Consider the following 17,417-nt stretch of genomic DNA (forward strand, 5'->3'; position numbering starts at 1 on the left):
CGCACCTGAAGTAACCAGCTTGAGAAGGGACATTAATCTGACTGATGGTCTTTATATTTTTAGAATCCAAACATCTAGCTGGCCTGGCTCACTCTACTAAAGACAGACCCAAACTGGTATGTTTATTATTACTACTACCTCTATTCAAAATAACTACAGGAGGCGAGCTGCAAAATTCATAACCCCCCAAAGAACATGAAGAACTGTAATTGTTTGTAGAGTCCTTTTTTTTTTTTTTTTTAAGTTATGGCCATAACATATCTTCCTGTCTGTGAAGGTTATATTGAAAGAAAGCATTTTATGAGTCCTGAGAAGGGAGTTCTGGCAAATGGAGAGCAGCAGGAAACTGTCTGAGCAGAGCACCCAGCTTCCAGGCCCTTGCACTTGAGAGATGAAAGCAGTGTGGTTGCCTTAGCTGATACTACCGACCTCACAAGTATTAGCTCTCCCAGAAATCTAAGATGCAGGGGGTGAGGGTGCTACTGGAGGCCTCCTCCCAACACGTTTGACTGTTCTTGGAGGGGAAAAAAAATGTGCAAGCCCTATGGACTGAACACCTGTGAGAAGTGCTCCCCATGGTTTGCACAGTTTAGCAGGATGTGCAGTTTTTATGTCCTGCAATCTGCAACTGTATCCTCCTCTCCTCTCTGTCTATTTTTAATCACTTATAGCTGAGATGTATGGTAGAAAATAATTTGAGGGTTGCAATTCCTAACAATAGCTGAAAGAAGCATAAAATATTTGCAGACGAGTCTCAATTTTTTTTTTAACCTGTGACTTAAGAGATAGAGAACTATGTCCTTCATGTCCCTTAACCAAGGCAGGATAATGGCTTCTAGAAACTCACATCCCAAAACAATCGGTATACCTTCCCAGAAAATACACTTCAATATGGAAACAACTGTAAACTTAAAGGTATATAGGGGAAATTAAATTAAACCTAAGCTTCCCTTCTAAAGTATGATTGTCTGTTGGCAAATTTGGCATTGACTATGCTTTTCCAGAGCTGTGTGCTATAGGGGACCTTCTAGTTCTCTGACCCACCTGACCTTTTCTTAAAACCATTGTTCAGAAACCGAGATCTGCCACCCTAAACTAGGAGCATCCGGATAGTAACACACCAGGCTAGCACATCATGGAGACACCCCTCATTGGAAGGAACAGAGCAGAAAGAGGTTCATTTAAGTCTTGCCCCAATTTGTGTTTATGAGGTAAGTGGTTCCTAAGTATTCCCTGAAAATCATGCTAAATGCACTCTAACTCCTTTCCAGTAATCTTGTTAATCCCCCTGCCCAGTGGATACTGGTGATAAACAGGCCATCAACAGATGTGAAAGCTTTAGAAATCGCTTGGTTTTATGATGCAATAGCACATGTGGACTTACACACAGCACATTATCTTATAAAACAAGCTCCTGTTAACATTATATATTTCTTTGCAGCTATCATTGAGACACCGTTCTTGAGCATGGGAACACATTTTGAAAGCCACTTTGTCGAGGAACATAAAACCAGAATCCAAACTTTAGCCAGAACCCAACAGTCTCTACTAGGAAGCCCCAGTGATTACCTGGGGAAGGCTCCACTGTTTTATAATGAAGAAAATAGAGTTCCCATGGAGGAAGGCTTGAGTTCTGCCCATGTGCTTGACTAGCATTACCCTCTAAAATGCACCTTTTAAAAAGTTAGTGTGTGTGTGTCTCTGTGTGTGCCTGTGTGTGTCTATGTGTGTACATGACACAGTATGTGAGGAAGTCAGAGGATAACTTGTGGGACTCAGTTCTCTCTTTTCACCTGGGTATTGAATTCAGGTCACCAGGTCACTGGGCTTCATAGCACGGGCCGTTACCTGCTGAACCACCTCTCTGGCCTACTTTCTTCATCATTAGCATAGGAGAACAAAAATATCTTCTTTATAGCATTATCCTGAAGACCAAAACAAATAAAAAGGTATTTTGTAAATTTCAAAATACATCACAAGTATTTATTATAATTTGTTTTATTAAATACTTGGAAAATAAAGGAGAGGTTTATATCCATATTTGACAATAAAGTCTACAGTGTCCTAGAAATGAAAATAGATGTACCTGGTTCTGTTAGAGCAGGTTACAGCTTGAAGGACAATAGTATGGAATATTTTCAATCAGATACTAAATTACGTTTGCAAGCCCTGAAAAGAGAGGCCATTCCTAGGCTAAGATTCTACAGACCAACTGACTGAATTGAATTTCATAATTACAGAGAGCTGGAATGTTTCAGACAGAAAGCCAACATTATCTTGGGGTCTCACTAGTCCCCTTAACGGTCATTAACCATCCACTTCTGAATCTGATCCCACATTCTCTTGACTCTTAAATCAAAGTCTTGAAATGTATTACTACATAAACTTGACTCACCTAGCTTCCAACTATGCTAAAACTAAGAATGTCATCAGGTTGCATCTGAAACCTATGGCAGGTATTTCCCCTAGCCCTGTAATCTGGCTGTCTGATGTTGCTGTAATGTGGCTACCTGCTGTTACCACCCATGTGTTTGGTAAAGGCATTAAGACTCTATTTTGTTCTGTGACAGTACAAGATCAAGTAAGCACTTTCATGATGGAAGATGCCATTCAGACAAACTGAACCAATGTTCTTGAGCTGTAAGCTTAGATTTTTCTTTTTTTTTTTTTAAAGATTTATTTATTTATTTTATGTATATGAGTACACTGTAGCTGTCTTCATTGGATCCTATCACAGGTGGTTGTGAGCCACCATGTGGTTGCTGGGAATTGAACTCAGGACCTCTGGGAGAGCAGTCAGTGCTTTTAACTGCTGAGCCAGCCCCTAGGCTTAGATTTTTCAAAACCTAGTTTAATAAGGGTCTCCCCTTATTAAAGGGACCCCTTCTTCTAGCCCACCATCCAAAGGTAGGGAAGAAAAAATGGTAAATAGGACAAGGAGATGTGGACCTGTTTAGAAGTAGTTCTTTTGAAGGATTCCAATCTTGTTTTTCAGGAAACCAGCAGTCGAGTTCAAAAGTGTCACCAAACAGGAATCAGTAACATTGGTAGGATCCAAGAGAAACCACCAGGCCTCTGCCAAATCAGCACAAGGACCAGCCAGAAAGCCAGGAGTTCTCTGCCGTGCCTCTCTCAACAAAGTGAAGATCAACAAAGATGAAATACCCAGTGAAGAGTTGCACAGCTAACTATGCAGGCACCCTGTCTCTGTCCATTGAATCTTATTTATACTCTCTCTAAACATCACATGTCCTCCCACGGGTCTTGCCTCAGCAAAACACCACTCGAGTCTGCATCACATGACACAACCAGACACTCCTACTTTACTGAACTGTGGTCATTCATATTTGGTTCAGAAAAAAAATTTTTCTTATTCATTTTGGAGAAAGAGATACATTCCTGCAAATGCTAGAAGATCTTCTGCTTCCTTTCAATTTCCACAATTTATGAGAAATTAATGAAACCTGAGTCTTAGAAACTGTGTTCTTTAAAACTCTAACTCAGATTGAGGTAAAAGAAAGTATTTGTTAAAAATAATTTATATTAATTACTATTTTTATTCAGTTACATTTATTTATTGGGGATCAGGTGCACATGTCATGCATGTAGAGATCAGAGGGCATCTTTGTAGGAATTGGTCTCCTAGGTTACAGAGGTAGACAGAGGTGGAGTTCCAGTCTCGGGCTCAGTGGCAAGTACTTTGACCCACTGGGCCATACATGAAGCCCCACTTACATTAATTAAGGATCTCTACTCATTCAAGATAGATACTGATGAATTGTAACAAACATTATTGTGGCTTTATTGACCAGGTGATTTTCAGTATCCCTTTCTCTTACATTTACTTAAAAGTACGGACACCATTAGACCGTTAAGGTCAATGTGTTGGCTTCTCTACGGAAGTTCCAACTTGAACTGCTCATTTATCTCCATAACAATCAATAAACAAAATGTGGAGGAGTTTGTTTTAGATGGGAATCTTAAAGTTACTTCTGCTGCGTCAGTTTGTATTTCTCATTTTTGAGTCTGCATTATCTTTTAAATCTAACTCTAGTGTCTATATTCAGAAGGTGAAGACAGAAAAAAAAAAAAGTTAAACCTCAAGCTTTCTTCCTGAGCCAAGTTGTTGTCTTTTTCTTCTGTCTTGGAGGTTGTTTTAATATGAATCATTAGTATTCTTTGAAAAAGAATTGCCCTCTTGGCCTATAATTATATTTTAAGTGGAGATTCAGTTTCTTTTCATCTTTTTTTTCTTTAATTCAATGATCTTAGCAGAGAAAGGCCACATAAATTCCTTATTCACTAACTGAACCCTCCACATTTGCACATTGTGATATATAATATAATATATAATATGATATATAATAATATATGTTTAAGTTCATTGTCTGCATATTCTTGCCAAGAATATGTCTGAATTCCATTTTCACCCCTTCATTAAAAAAAAAGTATTTTCTTGAGCTCTCAGGGAACTGGTGGCAGACAATAACACTTTGGTCCCCTCTCTGAAATGGTAGTATCCTTTGTGTCCAGAGGTGATCAGTATTATAAAAAGATTCCTTCCAGACCCTAGCCACAGGGTTGCAGTGAAAATGATGCATATTACAATGTATCTGTCCCCTTGAAAGCCAAGCTAGCATAGCCCTAGGCCTTGAGATGAAGGTTGCAGAATTTCACAACACCCCCAAATCCTCCCCTGATCAGATCACAAGATGGTTAGGCTGCTTGCGTACCTTCCCCTGTGTGGCTCTTTGCTCTGAGACAATATAAAATAATTAATCATCTTTGAACTCCATTTGCAGTTTTGATTTCACTCCACCTTTAAAGGTCTGAAAATGTGCTAATACTCTTTTCAAAAACCTTGATTTCTTTCCTTGGCTTAGTTTTTGAATCCCTGGTGCATTTAACTCACTATTGAGATGTAAACGTAGAGGATTCCCTAAAGACCAAGATCTTTTGGGTTTAAACCCTATCTTTAAATAGTTTTCCATTTGACCTTTGTCATACTGTTGAGTTTACCATGTCTCAATGCTCAGTCCTGACTGAAGAGTGCCATGTTCTGGGCACCATCTGTGCTACATTCTATTGTACCGTGTAAGACCACTATGATAGAGAAAATAATAATACCATCTTACAGATGAGGAAAGAGAATCAGTAAGTTTGGGATATGCTAAGATCACCAGTGGACAGTAAAGTGGAAACTTCTGGTTTATTTGGAAAGTCAGTTGGGTCAAATGATGTTTTGTTGGAGTACACTGGTAAAAGGATATCTTGCTAAAACAAACATGAGTAAAAAGATGTTTTCCTGAAGCAGACACAGGTGAAAGGATGTTTCACTATAGCAGACGCATGCAAGGACAAGTGATGAAGGAGTAGAAACATGGACCCACAGACAATGGCAGAGAGAACATTGGTGTGGTTTGCTTTCCCTCACTATTCTTTACTAACAACAGGCATGTATTGGTTAGCCCTGAATAGTGTTGTTGAGACCTCCAACATTGAGAGAAACTCACCAAAGAACTGCTCCTGAGGTTCCTGAAGCAGCTTGCCAGGTCCCACTTCTGCAGCCTCCCCTTGGGCTGGTTGGCAAGCTTTGTGGTTTCTTCAGGAGTGAACTTATAGCTGCTGGTTTCTGTATCGTGTCTGCCTGCCAAAGCACTGGACTGCAGCTGCTGATTCGTATTTAGTGTTTGCTATGGGACTGAACTGATGACAGAGAAAACCGAGCTTGCCTTCAAAGAACTATGGCTGAACAGGTTCACTTCCCCCAGATCCTAATAACTTTTCTCTTTTTTCTTCCCACTACCTCTGCTGTGTCATAGCCAAGAAGGAAATAAACACTTGAAGGCAAATTCTTTGCAGACAAAGGACAGATATACACAGTGTTTGTGCTAAAACAGCCTGAAAGAGCAAGCACCACAGGAGTGAGCAAGTTATGAAGCAGTTCTGGTAAAGATGTGATAGCAGGGGGACTTTGTCCTTTGCTACAATGTTTCCAAATGGAGCTTACCATATTCTCCAAAGACCTAAAATAACCCTTCTTAGTTACTCAGGATCCCAAACTCAAATCGTGTAGAAATAACACTAAATGTGTGAGGGGGATGACACATCAAAACTATTTATCAGGGCGTTCTGAATGATGGGGAAAACTGAAGACTACCAAAAAGGATCAGTGGAACAAATCCTATTAAATAAATCTCATTAAACAGATGTTTTGAAGCTCTTCTTATTGATGTTTATTTGAATGTTATGGTGATGTGGAAAATTATTTACTGTGACTTAAAGAAAGAGAAATGGAGCTGGGGAGAGATGGCTCAGTCAGTAAAGCTGTTATCTCACAAAAGTATGAGGACCTGATCGATCTGTGGAATCCATATAAGAGACCAGATATGGTGGCATACTACCTTCCAAAATTTGGGGAAGGCAAAAATAAGAAGATCACTGGTATTTACAAGCTAGTCTACCCATGCTAACGAAAGACTCAAAAAGAAAAAACAATCAAAAGAAGATTTGACAGTGTTCCTCAGAATGACACCTAAAGTTATCCTTTAGTTCCTACATATATATGTAAACACTTTCGTGTATATGTACACATGCACACACACACACACACACACACACACACACGCACACACTACAAAGAAGAGAGAAGGAAAGCTATACATCACCACAAAACAAAATAAATCAGAGAATGAGAGGTTGACTACATTGAGAAAGTCATCCATATTCATTGATTTCCGGAAGTTCTGATTGATATATAGCATTTCAAACACACTATAAAAGTTGCTTTATATATACTTAGATGCATTGGCATATTGTATTTTCTGGTATATACCATCTGAGATTTCTTTCACATATGTTAAATTTTCCTGAATTTAAAATGAAAGGCAAAGAGTTTTTTTTTTCCCCAACACTCTAAGATATGCTTATGTTATATGAGACTATTAAACAATGGAGCATATACTCATGCACTATTGATGGGGTTGTAAATTGAGATAGCCTCTTAGGAAGTTACTTTAATAGTGTGCATGTGCTTCAACACAGCAATTCCACATTATCTTAGAAATGCACCAGAATACAGAGGTGAAGCAGTGTGTATAATAATGCTCCCTGTGTCATGGTTTGAAAGCATCACGAGGAAACTAAATACCCAGGAGTGCTACAATGATAAAATAAATTAATAGGTTATGCATCACTAATCTTCTTATCAGTGGAAGTTATTTGTATTTTCGACCTAACATTTGTCATAAAACTAATAAAATCTCCTTAAAAGCAATTGCCTGGAGGACTGGGTGGATGGCTCAGTATACCTATGAGGCGGCTGATGTGCAAGCACCTGGGTTCAGACATCCAGTCAGTAACCACATAAATAGCCAGGCATGCTATATGTTTATAGTCGTAACACTGGGAGTAGTAGAGTCAGTCAGGACCAGGGGGTGCTAGCTAGCTAGTCTAGACAAAATGGCAAGCTCCAGGATCAGTAAAAGCCTGCCTATAAATAGATATTAAGTAAGTAGATAAATAAATAAATAAATAAATAAATAGAACTAAAGAAGACACCTAACGTCAACCTATGGCTTACACACATATGCACAAACACACACACACAAACACACACACACACACAGAGAGAGAGAGAGAGAGAGAGAGAGATTACTAAAAGTAATAAATATTAAACACAGCTGGACACAGCACAGCCTACCTTAGAGAGCCGCAGAACCCCACTTAAGCTGCCTAAGAACCCTGAAACACAGTTCCATTGGTTGTCATCACTAGTAACTTCTGTAGCCTAGACCTAGATTAGCTTCACTATTAGCTTGTGTCTCTCAACACAGCCCTCCTGTTTCTGGAGAAATCTAACCATTCCAGTTTCCTTTCAGTGATTCCAAATCCCCTATATTAGTTTTCCTCATCTTTATTTCAAAACTTTTTTTTTTCTTGCAAGCAATTTTTAAAAGCTGCTTGCCCAGATCCTGCTTTAACTTCTTCCATTTAAAGAAGAAGAAAAAAAGCGTAGCGTCATGATGGGTCACTTGAGGTGAGAGCTGGGTGGGGGAGGGATCAGCATACCATTTTTGTCTTGCACACAGAACAAAAGGACAACTACACACAAGCCCGACTCAGAGCTTCCGCTCTCCTCTCCTTAACCTGTAGGTCACATGCTGTCTTCACTTTTCATTGCTGCTGGCATCCTGATATCCTCACCCCAGGTGCTTTTCAACTATCTATTTCTTACCCTGTATTAATTTAGCAGTCAGCTAAATCCAAGTCGCAAAAGCAAACTTGCCCTCTGACGCAGCAGGCGAAGCTTAACTCTTGAACTCCTGGAGTGCAGAACCTGATAGGAACATCATCAGCTTTCTTCCTCACCACAGAAAACATCTCAAGAGTTTTTCTTTTTCTCTCCAAGGCACCCACACCTTATTCTCAATGACACCGTATTCTCAATGTCCATTTCTCTTGCTTCATCCAGGACAGCCTTAGCTTTATTGCCTCTAGACTGGCTCCATCATTAGAGAGTATGGCCTCTTCTCTGTGGTACCTTCTACACAATCTTAAAAATCAACATATCTAAAACAAAATCAACTGAAACACAGAAAAAAATTGTCTCTTCCGTTTCCTTAAAGCTGTTATCTTGTTTGTTTCCTTGTCACTAGTATATATTTAATATTTCAAGTACTCACTTGCTCTCAATACTATACTTTGAAGTGAGTTAGAGTCAAACATGGCATATAGAAACATAAAAGATACGGTCTGTGATGGTTTGTATATCTTTGGGCCAGGGAGTGGCACTATTAGGAGATGTGGCCTTGTTGGAGTAGGTGTGTCACTATGAGTGTCGGCTTTAATATCCTAGTGCTAGCTGCCTGGAAACCATTCTTCTCCTAGCAGCTTTCAGATGAAGATGTAGAACTCTCAGCTCAGCCTGCACCATGCCTGCCTGGACACTGCCATCCATGTTCCCACCTTGATGACACTGGACTGAATGAACCTCTGAACCTGTAAGCCAGCCCCAATTAAGTGTTGTCCTTATAAGAGTTGCCTTGGTCATGGTGCCTGTTCACAGCAGTAAAACCCTAACTAAGACACAGTCTCTTGTTTAAATGCCTACTCTAGCCAGATATGATGGTATATACCTGTAATCACAGCATGAGGCAGTGTAGGCAAAAGGATGATGGGTTCCAGCCTTGTCCAGGCCATACAGTGATACTAACTCAATGAAACACAATAGTAACAACCACCAACAACCTCATTTTCTACTTTGACTTGCACGTGTGCAACAAACTTCTGGGAAAAAGGCTGCCCCAATGTGTGAGCTATAGTTTCTCACCTGCCCTTCAACCATGGCTGTCAAACCTCTATCTACTTCCAACATCATCAACATTGGGAGTGTTCATCCTCTGGGATTATTCTCATTTTGGTTTGTTAGTGATCTTAAAGTATAGCCTTAGATCTGATCAAAATGAATTCTCACACACAGAATATACGGAGACACCCCACCCTCGAGTTCAACTCTGACTCCGTTTACCAGATGAACTGTATGATTTACCCCACATCACTCAACAAGTACATGACAAAACCTGAACTCAGAACCATATCTTCAGAGTCCAAAGCCTCCATGTCTTACATCCATGATATCTTCATCAGGCCTTGTATGGATGGTACAATGAGTGACTGATGTGTTTAGGCACACATGTACAAGATGTAGGGTATATTTGGAAACTCCTTTCTGGTTTGACCTAACACTAATGTAATCAGAATTACACCTATCCTCCTGGTAACAGATGTCATCTACATTTGTATACCAAACAATCTGACAGAGGCACCTGAGGAGCAAATATAAGATAATTATGCTGAAATGTTGTCATTGGAATGCGTGCTACAGAAGTGCCTTGCCCACAACTCAGATTTATAATTAGGATTTTGGGGTGCAGGAGTAACTTAACAGCTTCAACTTAAAAAGCAATTGACCTCTCACTTGTGAGAGAGTAATACTTGAATGAAGTTATAATTTACAAATAATCACCTTCAATAAGATGTTTTTTTGAGTAAATGGAGAAGTTGGAGGATCTCAAATACCCAAACTGAGATGGGTGCTCAGCTTTTATAGCCTTCAGTGAATAGACTCTTTTCTACCTTGCTATATTCTGAGCATTCTGAAACTCTGATGACCCCAATAGCATCTTAAATTGTCTAACTCAAAGCTCTATCACTCACTGCCTCTCTCATAACCATCACAGGCAAAGCTGATCTGGAGTTGCTGTCTTGTCTAATTTCTTTGCAGGTAACTTTTTTTCCCCAACTGCCTACATCTGTTGTCCCAGGAAAATTGTTGCCTGATAAAGGTACTTCTCCACCTGCTACTTCTAAAGTAGGACGCATAAACACATCTGGGATTTTATCTCCCAAGCAATCTCTTGCGTATAATCCTAATTAGTCCAGCTATTTGCCTTCATTCAGTGCCGTCATTTCGTTCACTGTGTAGCCATTGGAAATGTTTTTTGGGAACCTGCTACATATTGTTTTTTCTACTCTAATATGTCTCTTTCCCTTAATTTGGCTTGTTTACATTGCTTTTTTCTCCTTCCCAATTCCTTTGTAAATTGATATTTTTATATCTTTCCCATATGTCTGCATAAATTATCTAAGATCTCTCCTAGGCACTTACTTATTTGAACTGCCCTCCTTTCTTTATTTTTACTACTTCCATGGTAAGTCAGCCATACTTCTGCCCTACTTTTCAAAGATTATAAAGAAAGCAAGTAAATTCTTTGTTTTGCAATCAGTCTGTGAAATACACTCCTACTCATTAGATAACATCACTCTATAATCTTGAAGTTTAGCTATGGGATAGGAAAGCCAAGCAAAAGAAAGATCATGAAAACAAAGTGCAGCAAGAGTTCCCACACTGAGGAAAAGTTGATGTGTTGATGGGCTATCTGAAAAACTAGAACTCAAGGAGAGTGTGTAATGATTGCAAGCAGGTCTTTAGCTGATTCTTTCTAATTCAGTTGATGGTTGGTTGGTTGGTTGGTTGGTTGGTTGGTTGGTTGGCTGGTTGGTTGGTTGGTTGGTTGGTTGGTTGGTTGGTTGGTTGGTTGGTTGGCTGGTTGGCTGGTTGATTGAGGGAATGGGCACTGGTGAGTTGGCTTCATCAGGGAAGGTTCTCAGGGACACTGGGCTCTAGGAAGAATTCCAGGACTTGGCTGGCTTACCTCTTAGGATCAGAAGTCCTCCCTCTGGAAGAAATGAGAAGCTTGTTCAGGGTTCCTCCTTGCTTCTTCTGGATTGAATGAGGGAATCAAGCACTGATGGAAAATAAGAGGACAGGAGCACCTGAATGAAATAGGAAAAGAGATAGCATTTATCATTTCTAACATATGAGAATTCGTCACATAACTTTGATACTGATCTGTGTCAGTGATATGTGTTGCCAATATTTTCCTCATGTTTTGTCTTGTCTTGTGTTTTTGTTTTCTCTCTATCTGTCTTGAGATGGCCTAATGAACCCAAGTTCTTAATTTTAGAGTAGTCAATTTTATCCTTCTCAAAATTAGCACTTTATATTTTAGTTGTAAAACTCTTCTCTATTTTCTTTCAAAAGTTTTCAAGTTTACTTTTTGCTTTTATTGGTTATTTTATTTATTTACATTTCAAGTGTCATCTCCCTTCCCAGTTTCCCCTCCACAAACCCCTCACCCACCCTGTCTCTATGAGGGTGCTCTCCCACCCGCCCACCCACTCCCTCCTCAGCACCCTAGCATTCCCCTATGCTTAATCATAGAGCCTCCACAAGACCAAGGGCTTCCCCTCCCAGTGATGCCAGATGCTAGATAAGGCCATCCTCTGCTACATATCCAGCTGGAGACATGTGTACTCTGTGGTTGATGGTTTAGTCCCTGGGAACTTTGGGGAGTCTGGTTGGTTGATACTGTTGTTCTTCCTATGGTGTTGCAAACCCCTTCAGCTACTTCAGTCCTTGCCCTAACTCCTCCATTGGGGTCCCTGTGCTCAGTCTGATGTTAGACTGCAGGCATCTGCATCTGTATTGGTCAGGCTCTGGCAGAGCCAGGCTCCTGTCAGCAAGCTCTTCTTGGTATCAGCAATGGTGTCTGCAGATGAGATGGATCGCTAGGTGGGGCAATCTGGCTGGCCTTTCCTTCAGACTCTGCTCCACTCTTTGTTCCTGCATGTCCTTTTGACAGGAGGAATTATTAAATTTTGTTCCTAGATTTTATTTATGAATTAATACAAAACATTGCTGACCAATGTGTCTTTATCCTTGTCCTCCTCCTCCACATCATCCTGGTTAATCTGGAAGGAACGCAGCTCGTAACTCTCTTTGCTGTTGGCGACACACGCAACCAGTCTCGGAGGTTGTTCTTCAAATATTTTTTGGTGAGATATTTCAAATACCTTTTGGAGAAAGGCACCTTGGAAGTGACAGTGATCTTACTCTTGCTCTGCTCGATGGTCACAACCCCTCCGCTAAGATTGTCAGCTTTCCCGTTCACCTTGATTCTCTCCTGTAGGAACTGCTCAAAATTGGCAACATCCATGATTCCATCTTCTACAGGGTGAGTACAGTGGAGGGTGAACTTCAAAACCTGCTTTTTTTTGCCCCTCTTCGCCACAAGCTTTTTCACAAGCACCATGGAGGCAGAGGAGGCAGAAAGGGAGCAGGAATTATCATTTTGGAGGTGGGTGGCCCCATCCCTCAACCTGGGTCTGTGCCTATCCACTGGATATGGTCTCTACAGGTTCTATCTTGCTTTTATTGGTATTTCGGTTAATGCCCTCTCTGTTAGGTCCTGGGAACTTCTTGGGTCTCTGGCATCTGGGACTTTCTATGCTTTTAAGTTCTTAATCCAGTTCTAGTCGGTGCTGGTAACCCATATATTCTTATTGGCTTTGCTTATTTAATAGTTTCTCTTTTAGCCTGTGATCTCCCTCCTGATACAAACTCACAGCTACCCCAATCCATAGCAGATTCCCTGTTCTTTTCCACTAGCAAATTTTTAAAAAAATAAATAAATAAATAACATTCCAGACTGACTGTTGTCACTCTTAAGTGATATTGCTCTTTATAATAGCTTTGGAATTTAGTATTATATGCAATATTAACTATAAAGCAGTTTGGTTATCAAAAGTGGCTAGCAAGATGAATGAGTAAGCTTTGAATGGACCTGTGGTCAACCAGGATTAATCTAAGGTTATGAACCTGAGGTTACAAAGGATGAGAAATATAAGGGCTACTATTGAGTACTATAACTTAGGTTTTTGAAAATACAAATTGTTATTTTTTTTTTCAAAATCATGACTTTATTGGTTTGTTTTAATAGTGATGTTTTAAAGGTTGGTGTGATAACTCATACATAAAATCCCAACACATAGGGGTTATGTGATGTTGAGGAAAAGAAAGTAAACAAAATAAATCTGGATTAACCTAGTAAAAATGAGATAATTCATGTGTTGATTCAAACAAATCACAATTCTGAGAAAAACCTGTTAACCATCTCTTATCTTGTTGGAGGGCAGATATATACTGTATACATAAAAATAGTAGCTATACTTTATATAATATATAGGATACTTATTATTGTGTAGCATATATTTTATATTTTATACAATATACTTACATAGTATATTGCTGCTAAAAATAGTACCAACTACCCATCAGATAGTTGAGTGACTAACATTCAGCTAAATGGTAGAGACTATCATAGAGGAATCATATATTTTTGAATCCTTAGTTCAAACAAATTTCATTAGGTACTTATTACTTACTGTGTACAGTCATGTGAGGGAATCCATGTTCCATGGGCACATGTTTGGAGGCCATAGAATGACTTTATAAAATTGTTTCTCTACCTTCACCTTTATGTAGGTCCTAGGAATTGAATTCAGGTCACCAGGCATGCGTGGCAAATACTTTTATCTGCTGACCCATCTTGTCAGCCTAAAACAGTTTTATAGACTAAACTTCTTCAAGTGGGGGCAAAAAAAAAGGTTTGCATTTATGATCCCATATAGTCAATCAAAGTATGCAGCTTCTGTACTAGGATGCAAGTGGACCAAAGAAAATGGCACTATCCATAGCCCGGTGGAAGAGACATGCATGTCATGCTAGAGCTTGGGAGCTATGCAGGGAGATACATGAGTCAAGACGTACAACCCGTGATGTTCTAGCTTTCATTCAAGCTGAGAATTCAAAGGAACCCAAGAAAAAGTCGTCAGAACACTTGGAGTAGTAAGTGTGAATTAACTCAGTGCAAAATGTGGGCATTGGTGCTGAGCGGAATGTGGGCAGAATACCAGATGCCCTGGATGACAGTGAGAGGTACCAGTGCTTCCCATGAACATTCTCATACTGTTGGAAGTAATTGTCATAGCTTCCTATGAGTGTGCAAACTGCCACTTTAAATAGTATCATATATATATATATATATATATATATATGTATGTGTGTATGTGTGTGTGTATGTATGTGTGTGTGTGTATATATATATACATATATATATAGTATGTATAGGTATTTCTTTAATTTTACATAGAATTTAAAGATTTATTATAGTCCTAGTTCCCTGTATTTTTATGAGTTTTCATAGCATAGAAGACCAAGTATGTACAAAGCACATGCTCTTTATAATAAATAATTATCAGTCTATTAAACTTCTGTTTCAGTTACACACAAGGTTTTCTCTTTATAGGTGTGTATTGGCTGTAATATTAACCATATTTTTTTTTTTACTGGAGTTTGGGAGAAACAGTAAACAAAAGAGTCTGCAGATAGCTGCAAAGACCAGTACATGATCAACCTTTGTTCTGTCCCAAGGCTGGGCAGGGCTTGCTCCTTCCATAGATTTATACTTTGTTGCCTATCTCTCCAGCTTGCCAGCAAGCAGCAATCTTTTTAAAAAATAATCTCTCTCCTACTTATAGCTGTCCCCAAGGCTGAAAGTTCTCCATGTGGCTTCCCAAATATTTATAGCTTAGCCATAAATACATCCATGTAGAAGTTGTCCCATCTTTCAAGTCTTTACCCTGTCTACTCAACTTGGAGTGACCCTCTTCAGCAATAAATAGTGTGAGAATCCCATTATTCCTGCACATTGTATGATTCCAGGTCCAATGGAATAATGTCATAGGGAACTCTACAGAAACCAGCCGGTCTCATGCTGTGGTTTCTAAAATGTGCATGGCTTATTTTTCTGTCATTGTGTAGAAGAGTGTCTGCTCATGAAGGGTACTGCATAGGCAATTATGCTAGCCTAGAAGAACAAATCTGTAATTATTCTGTAACAACTGCTTGAATCCTTTATTTCCTAGATGAACTCCGTTAGGTTTTGAAATTGAGAAAATAATATTTTGAACCAATGAAGTTGAAATTGTCAGCATTTTCTTCCAGGGCTCATTTTTCAAAAGTTCTTGAGACAATAAAAAATAAATCTTGGTAGAAACAGGGTAAATTGATTTTATGTATGGAATCTAGTCATGTTGGGTTTTGTTGTTGTTGTTGTTGTTGATATATATATATATATATATATATATATATATATATATATATATAGAGAGAGAGAGAGAGAGAGAGAGAGAGAGAGAGATTAAAGTACTATGATCAAAACAAAACAATCCAGGAAACTTCAGAAGGTCAGCTTCTGCACTTCAAATGTGCACACACTTAGTGGGTATCTGCTAAATGAGGAACATCCCAGAAGAGAATCAAAGCATTAGAACAAAGAACCAGCCAAAAGCAATAGGCCAATAGGTTGGAGACTGAATGTTCCATTCTCCCAATTGTTGGGTGTTTCCAGCTTCAGTGAGAACTCTCTTGGGAGATGTGTGTGCCTGTGGGGGCAGGAAGTGTGCCTGCACGTGATGGATGGAACATGGAGCTACAGTGATGTCAGCTCTCTGCTACAAGGAGAGAAAACCAGAAGCAAACTGTCTATGAGATAATGGTAGGAGACATTCCAGGGTGTGTTTTCCAATTTCATCATTTAGTTTTTCATGGACAAGGGGCAGGGTGTAAAGAGGCTTTGAAAAATAGCATTAAGTTTATTCCTGACAAGCCAAATGTATTTGGTTGCATAATAAAGATAGTTTTTTGAGGCAACTAGGAAAGAATACATATATTCCTCAAGAATGCATTCCACCTGTAAAGACGAGTGTGTGCATTCTATGCACATTCATAGCACAGCCCGTTCACAATTCTTTTTCATTGTTTTCAGTGATCAGGAGACACTCCATCATCCTGTGACCAACTGAGAGTGGCTGGTGAATAGTGAATGCCCTCTAGATTGTCCTTGGAATGATCTCAACATACCAATATTATAATAACATTTATGTTGGTGTGTTTGGAGTACTTTAAGTTGATGGGGAATGCTAACATTGTAAAAGGTAAACCATTACAGCCTTTTATTCTTCTAAGACACACTTGGATTTCTCAGAACCTGAGAAACAGTGAGATGCCGATTACAAACAAGGATTCAATTCTCTACAGGAGAAGGTTTCATAAATTCATTATTAGGATTAAATGTGTAAATCATTTTTTAAGAAAGTCAACTTTTCTTCTGAATTATTTGTTATTTTCTGCAGATGTCAACATTCATATGGAAAGATGGTTCTGTAGTTAAAGATTAAAATTAGTATGCTTAAGGGGTTGGCTCAGCATGTAAAAAGCACTTTCCACCAAGCCTTATGACCCAAGCTTAATCTGAAACCAAACTGTACAAGGAAAGAGTGCATCCTTGCATGTTATCCTCTGGTTTCCACATGCTCGCCATGCTTTGTCAGCAAGTGCATGCATATAGATGTGTAAGCAAATTTAAATATCACATACTTAATAAAATATATCTTGTGTTCCCAAATTACTCTTGGAGTTTTTTTTCTGTGAAACTTTCATACTCTATGACAAGATATCAGATGAAACACAGGATGTCTTGAGTGTTGTCTATTGTACTAGATGGCACATGATATTAAAGAAATCATCCCATATCATCTTTGACCTTGACCTTGGCATTCATGGTGTGCACAACAAATGAGCTGTACTACCACTTTGGCTCAATAAATTAGTTAACAACAAACAAGACAGATTGCTTCTTGCTAACGAAGAGCCACTCAAGAGTGGGTTCTTGACTTTTATGTCTGGTAAACCTTCCCATTTTAGAGTGCTAGATTCTTATATTTAAAGAAAACACACATCTGTGTTTATAGCAGATGGTATGTCAACGTTTCCTATTATTATTCACTCTTCTGTCCATTGCTACAGATGTTACAAGTGTCTTCTACATGTCTCCCCACTCCCACAGGCTGAAAATAGAACCTAGCTTTCAAAATAGCACTAAAAGAAGAAGCAGAGGAAAGTACAAGGGAAAACCTGTGCATTATAAAAATTAACTTTGACCTTCCATCAC

The 17,417-nt window shown here is 39.1% G+C and overlaps 1 long non-coding RNA gene and 1 pseudogene across 1 annotated transcript in view; one reads left to right on the forward strand and one right to left on the reverse strand.

Annotated features, from left to right (window-relative positions):
* The window catches only part of LOC116090364, a 5,298-nt gene extending 1,009 nt beyond the window's left edge, over window positions 1-4,289 (forward strand). Inside the window, exons 2-4 of the long non-coding RNA XR_004118661.1 lie at window positions 64-116; window positions 1,073-1,211; window positions 2,996-4,289. This is a non-coding gene — a long non-coding RNA (uncharacterized LOC116090364). The remainder of the gene's footprint in view (window positions 1-63; window positions 117-1,072; window positions 1,212-2,995) is intronic.
* Window positions 4,290-12,246: 7,957 nt separating this feature from the next.
* LOC116091668 lies at window positions 12,247-12,774 on the reverse strand (annotated as a pseudogene).
* Window positions 12,775-17,417: the final 4,643 nt, after the last annotated feature.

This window comes from Mastomys coucha, unplaced genomic scaffold (assembly GCF_008632895.1).
Source record: "Mastomys coucha isolate ucsf_1 unplaced genomic scaffold, UCSF_Mcou_1 pScaffold15, whole genome shotgun sequence".
NCBI classification, from domain to species: Eukaryota; Metazoa; Chordata; class Mammalia; order Rodentia; family Muridae; genus Mastomys; species Mastomys coucha.